This window comes from Ambystoma mexicanum, chromosome 5p (genome assembly GCF_040938575.1).
Source record: "Ambystoma mexicanum isolate Mex_15411 chromosome 5p, UKY_AmexF1_1, whole genome shotgun sequence".
In the NCBI taxonomy this organism is placed as follows: Eukaryota; Metazoa; Chordata; class Amphibia; order Caudata; family Ambystomatidae; genus Ambystoma; species Ambystoma mexicanum.
In genome coordinates, this window is record NC_090930.1 from 824,120,705 (window position 1) to 824,136,023 (window position 15,319).

Here is a 15,319-nt window from a genome sequence, read left to right on the forward strand (position 1 = left end):
CAGTCCAGGGGCAGCCTCCACCAGGCCCCCACTCATGTCTGCCACCACCCCCACCCCCCAGCAGTACAGGGGCAGCCTCCACCAGGCCCCCACTCATGTCTACCACCACCCCACCCCCCAGCAGTGCAGGGGCAGCCTCCACCAGGCTCCCACACATGTCCGCCTGCACCCCCACCCCCCAGCAGTGCAGGGGCAGCCTCCACCAGGCCCCCACTCATGTCTCCCATCACCCCCACCCCCCAGCAGAGCAAGGGCAGCCTCCACCAGGCCCCCACCCATGTCTACCACCACCCCCACCCCCCAGCAGTGCAGGGGCAGCCTCCACCAGGCCCCCACTCATGTCTCCCATCACCCCCACCCCCCAGCCACCAGGGGCAGCCTCCACCAGGCCCCCACTCATGTCCCCTATCACCCTCACCCCTCAGCAGTGCAGGGGCAGCCTCCACCAGGCCCCCACCCATGTCCACCACCACCCCCACCCCCCAGCGGCAGCCTCCACCAGGCCCCCACTCATGTCTACCACCACCCCACCCCCCAGCAGTGCAGGGGCAGCCTCCACCAGGCCCCCACTCATGTCTACCACCACCCCCACCCCAGCAGTGCAGGGGCAGCCTCCACCAGGCCCCCACTCATGTCTCCCATCACCCCCACCCCCCAGCCACCAGGGGCAGCCTCCACCAGGCCCCCACTCATGTCCCCTATCACCCTCACCCCTCAGCAGTGCAGGGGCAGCCTCCACCAGGCCCCCACCCATGTCCACCACCACCCCCACCCCCCAGCGGCAGCCTCCACCAGGCCCCCACCCATGTCCACCACCACCCCCACCCCCCAGCGGCAGCCTCCACCAGGCCCCCACCCATGTCTACCACCACCCCCACCCCTCAGCAGTGCAGGGGCAGCCTCCACCAGGTCCCCACCCATGTCTACCACCACCCCCACCCCCCAGCCACCAGGGGCAGCCTCCACCAGGCTCCCACACATGTCCCCCTGCACCCCCACCCCCCAGCCACCAGGGGCAGCCTCCACCAGGCCCCCACTCATGTCCCCCATCACCCCCACCCCCCAGCAGTGCAGGGGCAGCCTCCACCAGGCCCCCACTCATGTCTACCACCAACCCCACCCCCCAGCAGTGCAGGGGCAGCCTCCACCAGGCCCCCATCCATGTCTAACACCACCCCCACCCCCCAGCAGTGCAGGGGCAGCCTCCACAAGGCCCCCACCCATGTCTACAACCACCCCACCCCCCAGCCACCAGGGCAGCCTCCACCAGGCTCCCACACATGTCCCCCTGCACCCCCACCCCCCAGCCACCAGGGGCAGCCTCCACCAGGCCCCCACTCATGTCCCCTATCACCCCACCCCCCAGCAGTGCAGGGGCAGCCTCCACCAGGCCCCCACTCATGTCTACCACCACCCCCATCCCCCAGCAGTGCAGGGGCAGCCTCCACCAGGCCCCCATCCATGTCTACCACCACCCCCACCCCCCAGCAGTGCAGGGGCAGCCTTTACCAGGCCCCCACCCATGTCTACCACCACCCCCACACCCCAGCCACCAGGGGCAGCCTCCACCAGGCCCCCACCCATGTCTACCACCACCCCCACCCCCCAGCAGTGCAGGGGCAGCCTCCACCAGGCCCCCACCCATGTCTCCCATCACCCCCACCCCCCAGCAGTGCAGGTGCAGCCTCCACCAGGCCCCCACTCATGTCTACCGCCACCCCCACCCCCCAGCAGTGCAGGGGCAGCCTCCACCAGGCTCCCACACATGTCCCCCTGCATCACCACCCCCCAGCTACCAGGGGCAGACTCCACCAGGCTCCCACACATGTCCCCCTGCACCCCCACCCCCCAGCCGTGCGATTTGCCTGGGTACGTGTACTTCGGGGTGCGCGGGAAGTTCCACACGCGATTGGCCTGGGTACGTGTACTTCGGGGTGCGTGGGAAGTCCCACACGCGATTGGCCTGGGTACGTGTACTACGGGGTGCGCGTGAACTTCCACACACGACTGGGCCTGTGAGAGTGGGGTACATGTATTCCAGGGGTGGGCGGGAATATTTACCTGTGACTGGGCCTGGGAGAGCGTGCTACGTGTATTCCTGGGGTGGGCGGGAAGATTTACACGTTCGTTTACGACATGCCGAAAAGTAAATGGTCCAATCCTGAGACACGTACGCCAGCCTGAAGCAGGCGTACGTCGACCCGCGCAGCATAAAAGTGCGCGCAAACAACAAACAAGCTCATACGCAAGGATGAATATACCATTCCTAGCAGCAGTGGCCGTGGGTTACCAAAGGAGGAGGAGGAGGATAGTGAGGGCCCAAATTTTCACTCCCAGAACCAGCCTTTTTGGGATGCCTGATGACCAGGTGTATGGGAGGTACAGGTTTCCCCCACACATAATACTGGACCTGGTCACTGAGTGGGAGGATGACCTCACATCACCCACCCTGTGCTCCCAAGCACTCAGCCCCCTGGAGAAGGTCCTCAATGTACTGCACTTCTTGGCCACAGGATCATTTCAGCGGACAAGTGCCATAGTGGGTGGGGTGTCACAGGCCACGCAGTCACACTGCCTACACCAGGTCTTGAACATCATCACTGCACGCCCATCAGTCCGTAGGCACATATACCTGCCCAGGACACCTGCAGAAAGGCAGGCTGCCACCCTCGATTTCTACGGTGTGGCACAATTCCCAAGAGTGCTAGGTGCCATTGACTGCACCCATGTGGCACTACGTCCCCCCAGGGCATCTGAGCACATCTATAGGAACCGCAAACACTGGCATTCCATCAACGTGCAGGTAGTATGTAATGCTAAGGGAATCATCACCTCAGTATATGCCAACTATCTAGGGTCCACCCACGACAGCTTCATTTACCGAATGTCTACCCTAAGCCGGGACCTAGAAGCTGGGCGGCATGGCGATACATGGCTGCTTGGGGAGTATGAATGCCACTGCACATGCATGCATGTCAGATGCAGAGTTATGTCACTACCCCACTAATGATACCCATCACCTCCTCACCAGGGGACAGTGCCTACCCTCTGAGCACCCACATGACGACGCCAATTCGGAACCCCATCACGCCTCCAGAGCTAAGATACAACACAGCCCATATTGCAACCCGGGGCATAGTGGAGCGCACATTCGGAGTGCTCCTGTCACGCTTTTGCTCCCTTGACCGTTCTGGCGGGCAGCTGTTAAATGCGCCCCCAGTAGTGTGCAGGATCATAGTGGCAGCATGTGTCCTGCACAATGTTGCAACACGCCGTGGCCTGGCTCTGGACATGGCGGTGACCCCACATCCCCAACCACATTGAAAGCCTGCTGCGCATGGGAGGGGAGAGGGCACGGGGTGAGGCAGCCCGTACGCAGCTGGTGGCTAATTACTTCACATAGAAATCACACCCCAGTGGAGTGCACACAGGCCTGGCACATACCATCTGATAAGCAATGATGACTCGAACTGACAATTAAGACGAACAAAGGGACTGTCAACTGTCAGAACCGTAGCAGCCTGAGATTGTTCATGTGGAAGTGTCACAATGTGTGCATCCCTACCTACACAAACACCACCAATGCAGTGTCATGAAAAGACACTTCAATGCTGCAGAAATGAATACCCACTCGCAAAATACTACATGAAAACAGTGCCATGTCACCCACCCCCTCCCCGGCACGGCCACACAACACACCATGGCATGTCATGCAATGTGAGAGGAAAGAAATTAATCCCCACAACATGCCCCAAGTGTCACCAGCTACAGTGTCCCTAATGGAAACATGTCCACACATGAAATGCTCACAGTAATGCAGGACTTACAACCCACATTACCAAATACTTACCAAGAATACCAATCACCTACACAACCTCCAACCTACCTTAAACATGACATTACAGACTTAAAAATTAGCTAGCCTCACCACCTGATGATGACAGCCCTCCGAACACTTCCAAGTATACAGTGTTAGCGCCACGCAAGAGTGTAGGTGCACTGCTTACAACATGGACTCCAGTTCCAAGGTGGACCGCATTGTGAAGACATGAGGAATGGAGCTGCAAATATGGAGGATGAGATGGATGCAGAGGCACATATCAATACACCATGCAGTGTACAATACAACAACAATATGCACTATGAATGTATACACAGTATTGACTACAGACTGCCCACACAGCTCATGGGAGTCCAATGTCACCATGTATGTCAATGTCACTTGGGCACACCCTTTGCAAGCCCATGGAAACGGGAAGCAGGAGGGGTGTGTGTGACAAAAACCCAAGCATCTGAACCAAATCCATGACAAGCCTGCATGTGCCCAGCCACAATGCAGCGTATGCCCACGCGAGCCACACAAGGCAACACACTGTCCCAAAGAAAATTTAAAAAAAATAATCAAAAATGGCCATTAATGGGCCCGGGGGGGTGGGGGAGGCCACCCAGGAGGTCCGAGGACAGGGTGCACACCAAAACCCACCTGTGTGGATCTTGCGGAAAAAAACACCTCCATGGGCTCATGGCCTACACGGCTACCCTATTGTGGGAGTATCACTGCTGTCGCTATCCTCACCCTCTGCAGCTGCATCAGGAGGTGGTGGCACTATGGGAGGTAGCCCACGCAAAGCCCTAGTCTGTTCCTCCATGGCTGCAAGCATGCGGGTGTGGTAGGTCTCGTTCTGGAGGATAAGTGTGCGGAGGTCCCCAATGCAACAACTCACGGGATGCCCGGACCTCCACCCTAGTTGCCTGCATCTCAGCTGAGACCGTACGGGTGAGACGCTCCAGCTGCTGTTCTGTCCTTCGGTTTGTTGAAGCCTCAAGCTCAACAAGAGTCGTCCTGAGATGAAGGAGTTCCAGCCTCAGGGCTTCCCTGTGGCCCTGGGACTCTATGGAGATGGCTTCCTGCAGAGTCGCCAGTGCGCCCGCCTGTCCCTGTCGGACGCCAACATGTCCTCCCTGTGTGACTGGCAGAAGGAGTCGGTTGCCTGCTGTAGTCGCTCCATCAGCCTTTTGGGGGGGACAATGGAAGTGGCCACCCTATCCATGGCCTGAGCCATCATCTCTGATGATGCTGCCTGTTGGGTTGTCATACCGTAAATGGATTGCTCCCATGCGGTATTGCCAGGTGGCGTACGGCCACCACGTCGGCGGGCACCACACCTGTCTGGGGCAAGGCGAACTGCGCCTTGCTGTGCCGGCACTGCCTGAGGCTGCAGGACTGCATTCCCCCTCTGATCTGCTGGCCCAGGAACAGGATCAGATGTCGCGGAGTGTGACCCTGCATCCGTAACCACCAAAGGCGTACCTGCCAACACTGACATCCCCATTGAGGGTTCTAACCCTAGTGCAGGTGGGTCGGACAGAACAGAAACCCTCCCAGGAACACTCACCTGCGACGGCACGTAGGTCTCATCATCCGAATCAACACCTGAATACAGCTCGGGGGAGGTGCAGCCAGAGACACCCCTTGAGAGCACGACCTGGAGCAGTTGTGGGTTCTCACCCACCACCACACCACGTCCCTCACTGGTGGTCGGTCGGCCCTCAGACCCCTCCTGGGTCTGCACCATCTCCACAACCCCAGCAGTATCAAGTGCGTCTTCCCCTGCAAAGACATACAAGAAAACAAATGGAAACAGGCATTAGCACTATGGCACACAATTAGGGCTGAGAGGCTACAAAAACAGTACTTGATTGACACATGTCCCACATGACTAAAACCCTCAAATGCATGCACCGTCACTGCGTGTGAAGGGGAGGCAGATGGCACACATTGATGACACCAAGATGGAAGATGAACACATTTGCTGCATGCTGCCTAGCAGTGGCATCACACATTGGCCAGTGATTGGCAGGTCAAATACACATGCCATCACGCAGATGGCATGTACCCTAGCCATGAAGTGAAGAGGGAGAGGAGGTCACCAATTGTTCATTCAGTCCAGTTTGCTCATATAATTGATTATTTTCATTGTAATGGTTCAAATGTTTAACCTGCAGCTGCCAGTCAAAAATGGTCCTAGAGCACAGGGACATGTCTAAACTAATCATGTCCAGGAAACTGAGCCAGTCCACTGTACCATAGCCATGTCAGACATGTGACAATAGGCCTGGGAAATCCCGAGTAAAAGTGGTGGTATGCAAACAATCTGCCTGAATAAACAGAGGTAAATAAGCAACAGTGTTGTGGCAAGATGACACTCCAAGGGCAACTGGCGTGGTGTTGGGCTGGATGTCATATGTTGGCGAAGGGATGCTGCTATACCCAAATGCTGGTGCCAAGAATGTATAGGAAGAGGCACATGGGTGACCCAAACCACTCAGGCACAACCTCCCCTGGCACCCAAACAGAAGCCCTCCCACACACACCATGCACATGGATGACACACACATGCATGTGCACTCACCGGACAATGCCTCGTAATCTGCCAGTTCTCCCACGCCTTGGATCTGTTCCTCCGTGACGTAGGTCCCAGCAACCTGCTCATGTGGAGTGAGTTCTATGTCGTCTGCTGGAGACCCACCTCCAGTCACTAGAGTTGCGGCATGACTTGAGGCCAGCTTATTCTTTGCCCTGCGCTTCAGGTCATTCCAGCGCTTGTAGCATTCATTAGCTGTGCGCTTCACGATTCCAAGGGCACTTATGATGTCCGCAATGGTCTGCCAGTGTGCCTGACGTTGTGCAGGTGTGGTCTGGGGGGGATCAGCCTCTACTGGACAAGCACTCTTCCTCTTCCGCTTGGAAGGTGGTGGGGATCCTGAGTGTCCTACGCCGCTCTGGACACTAGGGGCAGGAGCGTGGGATTGCACACTCAGCATGGGAGTTGGTGCAGGCATTAGCTCAAGTGTGATGGTGTCAGGGGGAATGTCAGCATGATGGACTTGGACCGACACTGTCCTGGATGGGTGTGTGAGAAGTGGGGTGGATGGAGCCGCAGCTGCCCCTGCAGCCTCCCCAGCCTGCCTACGCGGGGCAGCAGATGACCTAGCTGCGCCTGATCCACGTGGCCTGATGACACCAACGTTCACCGGCGCACATGGCCTAGACCTGCTGACCTGGAAGTCAGCCATGGAGTCACCCTGTGCCAGGTCTGGTTCCACAGTGGGCTGGTCCAACAAGGGCTGAGCATGGATGGTGTCAGCCACGGTAACCTCAACCGGGGGGGGGCATGGGTGTCCCTGACTGCTCCTCCACACATGGGGGGCTAGGGGCACCCTGCAAGTCACGGCCACGTCCCCTACTGGATCCACCACGGCCAACACTTGGGGCTTGGCCACCTTTGCCACCCTTACGGCTTGGTCACCTCCCAGCCATGGCACTGATGTTATTGTGCGTATGGGAGTCAATGTGAACTATTGTCCTGGGCAATTGGGGGTCAAAGGGGTTGGGTACCAGATGGTAATTGTACCCTAGTGCTCTAGCAAGGCTGTATGTCACCCCTGGGGAAAGATGACGGGTCACGCAACGCACAGGCACCCCAAAAAAGCAAAGTAAGGTGCACGCAACCCCTCCTAGACCACATGCATGGAAAAATAAACCTGCACTACGCTGTGGCACCCAGAAACACAAGAATGAACGTATGCGTGTCACACGCAGCCTAGAATGACCTCTGAAGGGGTACGCGACACACGGGGCAAACACAGATGTTAAATACGTGCGCGACTCACCGTCTGCCAGGAACAAAAGCGTGAAAAATATGCGCGTGTGCGCGTTGGCAACACCCCCGCCAAAAGAAGAATTGTACGCTGTCTGAGGAGACAGGACAACAGTAGAAGGGAACGCTGTTTGAGGAAACAGGCCCAGGAAAAAGAGGAAAAGAGAAAAAGCTGTCAGAGGTAACAGGGAGTACGAACTGGAAACGCTGTGAAGTAAATTGCGTGTGAACCGACAAGAAGTACAGAATTCACCCACTCGCTCTCCACGAAAAGCACGTACAAGGAAATGGCGTTCTACACGTACCTTTTATACCCACGTCACAGACGCGTATACGCGATGAGGAGATTTCCACCAATTACTCGGACGTGTATCTCTTCATTTTTACACGCGCCATTCTCTACGGCCATGCGCGTGACGTCACAGCTGCAGCTGCGCATGGTGACCTTTGGGCCAATGAAATAGCATATGCGAGCACACGTGGTAAAACTGCACGTCCGAGTGTCATTGCGTGTAATCGGAGGGAAGTGAGCTTTTACGCGATTGGCCTGGGTACGTGTATTTCTGGGGTACGCAGGAAGTTCCACACGCGATTGGTGGAAATCCACGTGTGCTCTGTCATCACGTGTAATGAGGGAAACACCCGCGCGCGTCACGTCACGGACGCGCTAAGGGCCTTTGGTCCAATGAAATCGCATATGCGTGATGACGTGCATACGTGCTAAGGGCCTGGCCACGCGAAAGCACACGGAAGACCACGCTCCTGCCCAGAAGGCCGAATTACTGCCCCCCAGAGCCCCGAGCACGCTCCCACCTGCCATCTGCTGCTGCCTGACTGCCTGCTGCCCACGTGCCCTGCCATTTGCTGCCTGCACATCAGCCATGGGTGCGGTTGCTGTGACCACCCCTGCTGGAACCGAAGACTCCCGACTGGGATTCCATCACTCCACAACCCAGCCCCAGGACCCAGTTGCCCACCCACTCCTGCCTTTGGGGTTGTCATGTCGGGCACTGCAACATCTGGCACCACTGACATCCCCCAGCCAGAGAGGCAGAGGGGCACCAGCTTCAGTGCCAGGGAAGTTGGTGTCCTGGTGGAGCAAATCCTGGGGCAGTATGATGCCCTCTACGGAAGTGTGCGCGCCGACAAGGAAGGACGGACTCGGATCTGGATGGACATTGTGACTGCCATCAACGCAGAGGGGGTGGCAGTCTGCGACTTCCAACATGTCAAGAAGCGCTGAGAGGACTTCAGGTCCAGGACCCTGAACAAGGCCCGGCGCCTCTTGAAGGCAGCGGATGCTAAGGGGCGCCGGGGCCACTTGTCGGAAGATCAGATGAGGGTCCTGGAACGCATATCCCCAGCGCTCCACGTCCAAGTCCTTGAGAGGCAGACCCGTCTGGAGTCGAGCGGTAAGTGTACATGCATCATGATTGTAAGCTGTGCGTGTGGTGATGTGCCAGTAGTGTGCCGGGGGCACATCTGTTTGTATGGGGCCGAGTATGGGTGGGGGTGTACAGGGCTGTGAGGCTAACACATGCGAGAGCTGTCATGTGTGAGACATGGATGGTGCTTGTGTGTGTATGCTTGCATGCCAAATGCAGTTGTGTGGGCACACATGTTTGGATGAATGTGTATGTAAGTGGGCATGTTCGTGATGTCACGCATGTATGTTGTTTTCAGCTGCATGTATCAGCACTGTGTACATGTGCATGTGTGTGTATTTGACAAGGGTGCAACAGTGATGCAACATGGATGCATGTGACAGCGGGATGTGGAAGCCTGATTGGCAGATGTGACATGGATGCCCATCGGAACACTGCAACAGTTGGCTGAGGTGTACACATGCATGCAAGTGTGGTGGTGTGCGTGCATGTGTAGTGCACTCCCTATGTTGCATGTGATGTCTGGCTCACCTTTGCCTGCTCATGCTTTTGTATGTGTATGGATGGTGCTGGCAGTTGGGATGTGGCTGTGGTACTGCTCATGTGTGCAAGTTGAAATGACATGTGTGTTGCCGATTGTGATGCCATGTCTGAGGTTTGCCAATGCCACTCATGTGCAACTGTCATGTGTGTATGTGTCCATTGTACAGTGCCCTGATGCCTGTATTTAATTTCTCCCTCTCTGCAGCGTCAACTGATGAAGAGGGTGGAGAAGGTGCTGTGGAGCACAGCGTCGGGAATCGCACCGCCAGCCGGAGACGCAAGGCCCGGCTCCCCTCCCAGGTTGTGATCTCGTCGGGGAGTGAGGAGTCCGGTGCCGCTTCCCAGGCCGCAGCTGCCGGGGGGAGGTCCAAGAGGCAGAGGTCGGAGTTGGACTCCTCGACAGCAGAAGGGGCAGCTGGGACCCCACAGGGCCCAACGGGGGAAGATGGCACAGAGTCATCCAGGTTGGTGGGGGGTTTGGTGGAGGAGGAGGCCGTGCAAGCAACAGAGACGGGGTCTGGAGGTGGGGATTCCACTGGTGCTAGTGGTGCAGTGCAGGACCAGGGACAGGAGGCAGCACAGGTCGCCGCGGAGGTGCCTGTGTGCAATCCGGTCCCTGATCCTGTCACTGCATCATCTTGCACCAGCTGGGATGCCTACGTCCAGACCCGTTTTCAGGCAGGGGATGAGCTCACGACAACTGGCCTTCCTCTGCCTTCGGACGTGGCTATCCGGGTCCGGGTTGAGCCTGTCCTGACTGGTGTGGCATTGCGTCAACGGGCCATGCGAAGTGACCTGCAGTCTTTTCATGAGGAGACTGCACGTCATCTCGAATGGCTCGTTGACCGCGTCGGCCTACTGGGACAGGTCACCTAGGCCGGATTCCTCCGTTTGATGGGGCTTGCTACGACCCCCTCCTCAACTGAACCCCCTACGCGCCAGTCGTCCTCCGTGCCATCTTCCCACCCATCAGTCACCTGGGTGCCCTGTGGAGCTGCCTCTGACGGTGCGGCCAGGCTGGTGGAGGAGGCATCCCTGCCACAGTCGGGAGTCGGACGTCCAGCAGGGGTGGCCACATCAACGACTGCACCCCAACCAGCGGAGGATGTGCAGGCAGCAGGAGGCAGTGCACGGGCAGAGGCGCAGCAGCAGCAGCAGCAACGTGGTGGGAGCCATGATGGCTCGGGGCCTTCCACATTGGAGGGGCAGGCATCGGCCGGAGGGCAGGAGGACCCAGGACGGGAAGTGTCTTTCGTGTGGCAGCGGTTGAGCCACGCCACAGATGCGGAGCGGCAACGGGCGGAAGAGGCACGGCTCACGATGGTCAGGGCGGAGAACTCCATGCAGAGGGCCCTGAGGCGTGCCGAGTGCCTCGAGGCAATCCGCAGGGAGTTTGGGGGGGAACATGTGGACGGCCCTGCGGACCCTCGGGGCCATGGAGGAGGAGTTTGATGATGCCCTGGCCCGGAACATCCCGAAGTGAGCCATCGGACTAGCCCGCTGCCCTTGTAAATAGTTATATAGTTAGTGTTAGGTTTCCTTTAGTTTGGCTTTATTTTTCGACCTTTTGGACAGTGGGCCACATTTTTGTATATAGTTATTTTTTTTAGGTAGTGTTATTAGATAGGTTTCATTTCTTCGGCTGGGATCATGGACCCTGGATAGTTATCTGTACATAGTTGGCTTTTGGATTTTCAATTTTTATTATGATTTTGCCATGGAGCAATGGTTTTCGATTTTTATTTGTGACTTTCGACACCTTTCCTTTACATTATGATTTGTGGTTTAGCATTTTTTCACGGGCCTGCTGTTTTTTTTTTGTTAAATTTCTATTATTGTTTGTTTATTTTTGATTCAATTTATGTTGCTTTTAATACATTTTTTTTCTTCAAAGTTCAATGTGTAGTATCATCTCATTGGTTTCATGCATATCATGATATGGGTTTTGACACTCACTGACACCCATTGGGTGTATGTGAGGGACATGTGTTCATTTCAAAACTTGCAATTGAGCTTCTGTGATGTTTTTGCAATTTCTAAGTGGGCGGATGCAATACTCGGGTGGGTGTTTGCCATTTGGAGGCTGACCATAAGGGCCAGGGATCTACATTGTGGTGACATGTTGGCTGGGAGACGTGAGTGGGGGCCTGGTGGAGGCTGCCCCTGCACTGCTGGAGGGTGGGGGTGATGGGAGACATGGGTGGGGGCCTGGTGGAGGCTGCCCCTGGTGGCTGGGGGGGTGGAGGTGCAGGGAGACATGAGTTGGACATGAGTGGGGGCCTGGTGGAGGCTGCCCCTGCACTGCTGGGGGGGTGGCGGTGGTGGTAGACATGGGTGGGGGCCTGGTGGAGGCTACCCCTGCACTGCTGGGGGGTGGGGTGATGGGAGACATGAGTGGTGGCCTGGTGGAGGCTGCCCCTGCACTGCTGGGGGGTGGGGGTGATGGGAGACATGAGTGGGGGACTGGTGGAGGCTGCCCCTGCACTGCTGGGGGGTGGCGGTGGTGGTAGACATGGGTGGGGGCCTGGTGGAGGCTGCCCCTGGTGGCTGGGAGGTGGGGGTGATAGGGGACATGAGTGGGGGCCTGGTGGAGGCTGCCCCTGGTGGCTGGGGGGTGGAGGTGCAGGGAGACATGAGTTGGACATGAGTGGGGGCCTGGTGGAGGCTGCCCCTGGTGGCTGGGGGTGGGGGTGCAGGGAGACATGAGTTGGACATGAGTGGGGGCCTGGTGGAGGCTGCCCCTGCACTGCTGGCGGGTGGGGATAATAGGGGACATGAGTGGGGGCCTGGTGGAGGCTGCCCCTGGTGGCTGGGGGGTGGGGGTGATGGGAGACATGAGTTGGACATGAGTGGGGGCCTGGTGGAGGCTGCCCCTGCACTGCTGGCGGGTGGGGATAATAGGGGACATGAGTGGGGGCCTGGTGGAGGCTGCCCCTGGTGGCTGGGGGGTGGGGGTGATGGGAGACATGAGTGGGGGCCTGGTGGAGGCTGCCCCTGCACTGCTGGGGGGTGGCGGTGATGGGAGACATGAGTGGGGGCCTGGTGGAGGCTGCCCCTGCACTGCTGGGGGGTGGCGGTGGTGGTAGACATGAATGGGGGCCTGGTGGAGGCTGCCCCTGGTGGCTGGGGGGTGGGGGTGATAGGGGGCATGAGTGGGGGCCTGGTGGAGGCTGCCCCTGGGGGGTGGGGGTGATGGGAGACATGAGTGGGGGCCTGGTGGAGGCTGCCCCTGCACTGCTGGGGGGTGGCGGTGATAGGGGACATGGGTGGGGGCCTGGTGGAGGCTGCCCCTGGTGGCTGGGGGTGGGGGTGATGGGAGACATGAGTGGGGGCCTGGTGGAGGCTGCCCCTGCACTGCTGGGGGTTGGGGGTGAAGGGAGACATGAGTGGGGGCCTGGTGGAGGCTGCCCCTGCACTGCTGGGGGGTGGGGGTGATGGGAGACATGAGTGGGGGCCTGGTGGAGGCTGCCCCTGCACTGCTGGGGGGTGACGGTGATAGGGGACATGAGTGGGGGCCTGGTGGAGGCTGCCCCTGGTGGCTGGGGGGTGGGGGTGATAGGGGACATGAGTGGAGGCCTGGTGGAGGCTGCCCCTGGTGGCTGGGGGGTGGAGGTGCAGGGAGACATGAGTTGGACATGAGTGGGGGCCTGGTGGAGGCTGCCCCTGGTGGCTGGGGGGTGGAGGTGCAGTGAGACATGAGTTGGACATGAGTGGGGGCCTGGTGGAGGCTGCCCCTGCACTGCTAGGGGGTGGGGGTGATGGGAGACATGAGTGGGGGCCTGGTGGAGGCTGCCCCTGCACTGCTGGGGGGTGGCGGTGATAGGGGACATGAGTGGGGGCCTGGTGGAGGCTGCCCCTGGTGGATGGGGGTGATGGGAGACATGAGTGGGGGCCTGGTGGAGGCTGCCTCTGCACTGCTGGGGGGTGGCGGTGGTGGTAGACATGGGTGGGGGCCTCGTGGAGGCTGCCCCTGGTGGCTGGGGTGTGGGGGTGGTGGTAGACATGGGTGGGGGCCTGGTGGAGGCTGCCCCTGCACTGCTGGGGGGTGGGGGTGGTGGTAGACATGGGTGGGGGCCTGGTGGAGGCTGCCCCTGCACTGCTGGGGTTGGCGGTGATAGGGGACATGAGTGGGGGCCTGGTGGAGGCTGCCCCTGGTGGCTGGGGGTGATGGGAGACATGAGTGGGGGCCTGGTGGAGGCTGCCTCTGCACTGCTGGGGGGTGGCGGTGGTGGTAGACATGGGTGGGGGCCTCGTGGAGGCTGCCCCTGGTGGCTGGGGTGTGGGGGTGGTGGTAGACATGGGTGGGGGCCTGGTGGAGGCTGCCCCTGCACTGCTGGGGGGTGGGGGTGGTAGTAGACATGGGTGGGGGCCTGGTGGAGGCTGCCCCTGGTGGCTGGGGGGTGGGGATGATAGGGGACATGAGTGGGGGCCTGGTGGAGGCTGCCCCTGGTGGCTGGGGGGTGGAGGTGCAGGGAGACATGAGTTGGACATGAGTGGGGGCCTGGTGGAGGCTTCCCCTGGTGGCTGGGGGGTGGGGGTGCAGGGAGACATGAGTTGGACATGAGTGGGGGCCTGGTGGAGGCTGCCCCTGCACTGCCGGGGAGTGGGGGTAATAGGGGACATGAGTGGGGGCCTGGTGGAGGCTGCCCCTGGTGGCTGGGGGGTGGGGATGATGGGAGACATGAGTGGGGGTCTGGTGGAGGCTGCCCCTGCACTGCTGGGGGGTGGCGGTGGTGGTAGACATGGGTGGGGGCCTGGTGGAGGCTGCCCCTGCACTGCTGGGGGGTGGGGGTGATGGGAGACATGAGTGGGGGCCTGGTGGAGGCTGCCCCTGCACTGCTGGCGGGTGGGGGTGATGGGAGACATGAGTGGGGGCCTGGTGGAGGCTGCCCCTGGGGGCTGGGGGTGATGGGAGACATGAGTGGGGGCCTGGTGGAGGCTGCCCCTGCACTGCTGGGGGTGGGGGTGATGGGAGACATGGGTGGGGGCCTGGTGGAGGCTGCCCCTGGTGGCTGGGGGGTGGGGGTGCAGGGAGACATGAGTTGGACATGAGTGGGGGCCTGGTGGAGGCTGCCCCTGGTGGCTGGTGGGTGGGGGTGATGGGAGACATGGGTGGGGGCCTGGTGGAGGCTGCCCCTGCACTGCTGGGGGGTGTCGGTGGTGGTAGACATGAGTGGGGGCCTGGTGGAGGCTGCCCCTGGTGGCTGGGGGGTGGAGATGCAGGGAGACATGAGTTGGACATGAGTGGGGGCCTAGTGGAGGCTGCCCCTGCACTGCTGGTGGGTGGAGGTGATGGGAGACATGCGTGGGGGCCTGGTGGAGGGTGCCCCTGGTGGCTGGGGGTGCAGGGGGACATGCGTTGGTGGGCAGTAGTGCAAGGTTACATGTGGGTTGGCTGGGGGGCATGGCCATGGTGGATGGGGTGCCTGCAGGACATGTGCAGGGTAGGCCCCTGTGGTGTGGGCCACCTGCAGGGGCCGTGGAGGGTGTAGAGGGAACACCTGGGAGGACCCACACGTGCAATTCACGTGTGGTGCTCCCCGCGCACCCCTGTAATACAAGTACCCTGATGGAATCGCGTGTGATACTTCCCGTGCACCCCTGGAATACACGTACCCTGCTGTTTTTGAATGTGATACTTCCCGCGCACCCCTGGAATACACGTACCCTGATGGGATCGCATGTGATACTTCCCGCGCACCCCTGAAATACACGTACCCTGCTGTTTTT

General features: G+C 59.7%; 1 protein-coding gene across 3 annotated transcripts in view; it reads right to left on the bottom strand.

The window, feature by feature from the left end:
• DPY19L1 (dpy-19 like C-mannosyltransferase 1) overlaps positions 1 to 15,319 on the bottom strand; it is a 2,006,077-nt gene that overhangs the window by 1,115,648 nt on the left and 875,110 nt on the right. The gene's annotated exons all lie outside the window — the stretch shown is intronic.